This window comes from Aegilops tauschii, chromosome 7 (genome assembly GCF_002575655.3).
Source record: "Aegilops tauschii subsp. strangulata cultivar AL8/78 chromosome 7, Aet v6.0, whole genome shotgun sequence".
NCBI classification, from domain to species: domain Eukaryota; kingdom Viridiplantae; phylum Streptophyta; class Magnoliopsida; order Poales; family Poaceae; genus Aegilops; species Aegilops tauschii.
The window spans coordinates 45,642,041-45,647,954 of record NC_053041.3 but is presented as its reverse complement, the minus strand read 5'-3'; the positions used below and the strand labels follow the sequence as shown (position 1 = coordinate 45,647,954).

At 42.0% G+C, this 5,914-nt stretch overlaps 1 long non-coding RNA gene across 1 annotated transcript; it reads left to right on the top strand.

Moving 5' to 3' along the window:
• The first annotated feature begins 1,883 nt into the window (after nt 1–1,883).
• LOC141026555 (uncharacterized) lies at nt 1,884–2,723 on the top strand. The gene is made up of 2 exons (XR_012188812.1): nt 1,884–2,155; nt 2,278–2,723. It is a non-coding gene; the product is annotated as an uncharacterized lncRNA (long non-coding RNA).
• The last annotated feature ends 3,191 nt before the right edge of the window (nt 2,724–5,914 follow it).

Genomic DNA, 5,914 nt, shown 5'->3' with positions numbered 1-5,914 from the left:
GATGCACCACCGCATTGTGGGGACCTTACTCTATTGTGACACGAGGATCCATACTTCAACTAACTAAGCCCTCCTAGGCGCAACCAGTACTCACCTTGCCACGGAGAGCCTTTGCCCCAGCGACGCGCCAAACTATGGTAATGATCTGAGGCAGGGACTTTCTCCACACTAGCGGGATGATCAGTACCCCTGAGGGTGCGGGAACTCACCACGTGGACGAGATGATCGCTTCTATGACACTCAGGATCACTTGACTCAAACCCGAGTGGTTCCATTTCTTTGGGACCCTTGTGCTTCAATTGGTATATTCGTTCAACCACGGTTTCACACCAGTTCCGGATGGCATCTGGGGTTAACAAGTACTTCCAGTATAGTGGGAACTCCAAGTCCGAGAGTTGGCTCGATGATTATCCCAAAGTGTTTATAATTGATAGCAACATAGTATGAATCATAAAAAAAATCAATACGTTTGAGACGTATCACATAACTCATTGGTGGGAAGGGACACCATCACGGAAAGCCAGTCCCTGCAAAAGACGGATATCGGAGGGGGGAGTGTCTGGCGAGGAGGAAATGAGATCTTCCGCTTCTGCCAGCGCCGGTCCTGGGGTGGTCGTAGGATGCACTTCTGGAGCAGTGAATTAAAGGGTATCCAGGTATGCCATGATGTACCTGCAAGCTGGTGATTCGCTGACTAATGCATTATGATGTTGGCAATGCAAATTGTCTGAAGTAGACCCTCCAACATTACTGTGAAGCCTTGGGCCAGCTAGTAAGTAAAACAAAGTCAAGCATATTCTTTAGCCCTAATGCACGAGTTGAGGAAAGCGAGGGGAGACTGACTATCCGGAATATCATGACCGAGGCATTGACTGATAAATACCTAGATTTGTCAGCGATTTTGGGTGTTGATAGAAGTGATTGCTTCCACTTCTTAATTGAGAGTGTCCTAAAGAGAGTAAGTAGGTGGAAAGATAAGCTTTTGTCCACGGGTGGCAAAGAAGTCCTCCTAAAGGCGATTGCTCAAACTATATCAACGTATGCGGTGTCCCTTTCTAAAATCCCAAACAAGGGTGTAAAGGGATTATTGATGTGATGTCACAATACTGATGGGGTGATGGCAAACACCCCGGAAGTAGATGCACTGTATAGCATCGTGAAAATGTGCATTCCAAAAATGAGTAGAGGTATGGGGTTTAGAGATATACATTGCCTCAACCTTGCTCTGCTTGCTAAACGAGCGTGACAATTAATCGAGAACTTAGATTCTCTTTGTGCTATGGTGCTACAAGAAAGATACTACCCTTCTGGAGACCCTTTGAATGCGGAGGCGAAAAAGGTAGCTTCTATACATGGCAGAGCATATGTTAAGGGATCAAAACTGTCAAGAAAAAAAAGGTCATATGTGGCGTGTCATGGTAACAGTATAGACATCTGGAGGATATATGAGTGGATCCCCCATGGTCCTTCGAGAAGAATTATAACTATATCCTCAAAAAAAAAGAATTATAACTAGAAGGGGCCACAGTATCATGGAAGGTGAATGAACGTCGTTGCATCCTGAACAGTTGGGCGTTTGCCAACGTTTGAATGTTCTGATGCTTTAAATTTCCCCGTCAAAAAACCTAATAGTCTGCACAATATACACATTTCATTTTTAATTTGGCACACAATGAATTCATATAATTTTGAAGAACACAATAAGTGCATCCATTATTATTATCTATATATAGGTGTGCATATATAGAGTATTATGCATATCCTAGTGGCCACATAAAGGCCTTCCTTGATTACTTGCAATTTTATTCAAACAAATAATTATTTGTTACTCCTTATGTGGAAAACTAATGTAGTACTCCAACAAGTACTGTACGTATATGCACTCGATAAAAAAATATAATTGCCACCCTTAATTACATTCCATCTTTCTTTTTGAGAAGTATTACATTCCATCTAAAGCCAGGAAGTAAAATGCTTCCAAAAATTGCATGCCCGTCCTTTGCATTATAAACAACCATGCCAGGGCAGTTAGCTCGTCCCGCAACCATTAGCTGAATAATACACATCCCAGCACTCCCCAAACAACCTCGCGAACTCAGGATGAGGCCGTTCTACACGATGCTACTAGCCCTCGCCCTTGTACTGCTCTGCTCAGGTATGCCCCATGCATGCATATATGCACTCATGCTTTATTAGTTTAAACTTTCAACTAAGAAATTGGAGTCAAATATATATACGCCTCGTGCTTATTTCTTGCGTGCGCTGTTCGATCCGTAGATGTGGCAAGGAAGGTGGTGACGGCGAATGGCGGTGACGCCACTGCGACGGTGACCCCCATGGACTGCAAGGTGCTCCCGACCATCCCCGGCATATGCAAGCCTGACAAGTGCATGGAGTACTGCCAGGCCCGCATCAGCGGCACCTCGGTGGGCGAGTGCGTTTCCGACGGATGCCGGTGCACGTACTGCGGTATCCCACCTAGTGGTCGTCGGAACTGAACGGAGAGCAGGCATACGCTGCTGCATGCTTCCTTTTCCTGATGAATAATGATATGTTGATGACGTTTGGTCGAGTAGGATATTGACCTCCTTCACTGTCACTCTCAAATAATGCTCCTGTTTCTTTGACACTTGTGCTTCGGTGCACCCCTGTAAACCTAAGGACGGCTGAGATTACGTGATAACCAAAGAGCCGACGTGAATTGATGTGATTATATTCCTTTATAGCGCTTTTCTCCTTTCTTCCTTTCTTTTTATTTTTTATTTTTCCCTTTTTCCTTTTCTTTTCTTGTTTGTTCGAACAGTTTTGTTTGGTTTTTATTTTTATTTTTCTTTATTGTTTTCTTTTTTCTGTTCCTTTTTTGTTTTCCTTTTGCTTTTGCAATGTGCAAACTTTTCAATTTTTCTTTTTCTAAAAATCAATAAGCTTTTAAAAAAATTGTGAATATTTTTTCAAAATTGGTGAACTTTTTTAAAATTCATGAACTTCCTTTTAATATCGATGAACATTCTTTAAAACTGATGAGCCTTTTCTAAAATGAATGAATTTTTTCAAAGTTGGTGAACTTTGTTTTTCAAAATCGATAAACTTTTTCCAAATCCTTAAAACAAATTTCCAACATCGGTGATTTTTTTTCTATTCATGGTATTTTTCATTTTGTGAACATTTTGCAAATCCATGAACTTTTCCAAAAAGATGAACCGCTTGTTGAAATTCAATGGTTAATGGTCAACTTGTCGTCCAGGACAACCATGAAGAAGTATTTTTGGTTGAACCACGAAGAAGCGATCAGGCGCATTCTTCTCATGAGCGACGGCTGATCGCTCGTGTAGTTTGACGGCCCCATGAAAGGTGGCGTGCGAGCGCCGCGTCCACTAACTAGCGCAGCAAGCGCTGACTAGGAGCTCCCACTATACAGGAAGTAGCGTCACACAAACTGGCACACACACCTCTCCGTCCTCGGCTTGGCCCATTAATTTCTTGCCTTTTTTAACCTTCAAAAAATAGGTGCATGAATTAGAATTCTAACTATTGACCTCTTGGATTACTTCCCGAACCTTTTCAAGTTGTAGATTGATTAAGGTGGAGCTTAATGTTCTTGTTTTCGAATTTTTTCACAAATTGAAGGTGTTTGCATTTCAAAAAAATAGATAATTGTTTTAAAAAGTACGTGGTTTGCCTGTCCACCTAGTAGGTGGACATTCCCTAGATTTGTTGATTGATCATGGTGGAGCTTTTGACCTTAACGGTAATTTCTCCATCGGCGTATTTCTTGAAGGGCCGTCGTGGATCTATTCCGCCTAGGTGCCAGGGTGCTTTGGGAAGATTTTTGTACCCACCTACTTGCCTATCTCGGCCTCGAGGAGGGCGGTCGGGCTTCTCGGCCCACTCGCACCTAGATAGCACGCTGTCCTTGGCCTCCTCGTCTAGCTCTGGAAGCAGGTTGAACTGATTAGCCCCGGCCTTCCTAAGATTGTCATCAAGTTCCTGCTCAGCCCTGAGGCGCTCGACCTATCCTTAATTAAGTGCATTCTGTTCGGATTTAAGCCACTGGGACTTTTTCTTGATGCTTTTGTCCGTGTTGGCCAATCGTCCGTATACCTCAAGGGGTTCCTTGAAGAGATCTTATTCATCCGGCCCGAGGCTTCTATCTTCCTCGGACTCTGGCATGTAGTTGCTATCCTCAGGGTCATCTTCGTCCCGTTGATCATATCGTCGTCGTTGTTGTCATTGCCAGCGTTCTGGTTGTTGGAGTCGTCCTGAGCGGCACTATTGTCGGGATTATCTTCAATTTGTCAGATAAGATCATGGAAAAAATTGGGTCCATTCAAGGATGTCGAGAAACAACGTGCTCATAGACCGGGCCTCCTAGCCTACCCAAACACTCTCTGTTCAAAATGGTCTATTTTTTGTACATACTTGAAATGACCACAAATTTTGCAAGCAGGTGGGCATGCCCATGGTGAGCATACATGCCAGGTTTGATTGATTTCCGACACCATATGCAAGTTGCGACACGTCCGACCCATTTATTACTCTTTTTTTACCGGGAAAACTCCACAAAATGTGAAATTTGTAGAAAACAAAAACAACTTGGCATGGCGCCTTGAATTGGTCATACAAGGTCATGATAAAAAAATGGAACCATTAAGATTGGCGAGAAACGGCGTGCTCTTAGACGGAGTCTCGTGGCCTACTCAGACTCTCTCCATTGAACATGGCCTACTTTTGGCCATTTTTTAAATGACTCCAACTTTTGCAAGGAGGTCGGCATGCCCATCGTAGGCATCCATGCCAGGTTTGAACAATTTCTAACATCGTATTTTCTTGACAGAGAGAACTCCACAAAATGTAAAAATTTATCAAAAACAAAAATAACTTGGCATGGTGCCTTAAATGGGTTATACAAGGCCATGCAAAAACTTAGGGCTTAAAGAATATGGAAAGACAACATGCTCTCACACTGAGTGCTATGGCCTTGTGGCCCACCTGAATACCCTTCATTGAACATGGTCTACTTTTGCACATTTTTTAGATGACCCCAACTTTGCAAGCAGGTGGGCATGACCGTGGTAGGAATCCATGTCAGGTTTGAATAATTTTCGACACAATATGCATCCAGGCATTTATCGATCTTTTTTTGACCGAGGAAACTGCAGAAAACGCAAAATTTGTCTAAAACCGAACAACTTGGCATGGTGGCTTCAATTAGTCATGTAAAAATATAGTGTCCATTTCAAGGATGTTGAGAAACAATGTGTTGTCACACAAAGCCTCCTGGCCTATCCGAACACCATCTGTTCAACATAGTCCATTTTTGGACATTCTTAAACGGACCCCAACTTTTGCAAGCAGGTGGGCATGCCCATGGTAGGCATTCATACTAGATTTGAACGATTTCGGACACCGTATGCAAGTTGCGACACGTCTAGCCATTTATCACCTTTTTTGACCGGGAAAACTCCAGAAAAAGCGAAATTTGTAGAAAACCAAAACACATGGTTCCTTGAATTGGTCATACAAGCAAATAAAAAAAATGATCATTTGAGAGATGTTGAGAAACAACATGCTCTCAAATGGAGTCTTTTTACCTACCCCGACACCCTACATTGAACATGGTGTTTTTTCTACACAGATACAAAAAATGTTTGGGGAAATTCAGGAAAAAAATGTTCAATTTTTCGTTTGGAATTCCATATTTGTTAGTGTCTTTAAGAAAATGTTCATGTTCATAATTTCGGTCACTCTTTAAAAAAGAGTTTCTCATTTTGACATTCCGAGCAATTTTGAAAGACACAAACTTTTTAATGAAAATTTTGCACAATTTTTAAAGTGTGAACAATTGTATTTTATGAACAAAATTTGAAACAATGATCATTTTTTGAAATTTTGAACAAGTTTTTATAAGTGCGAG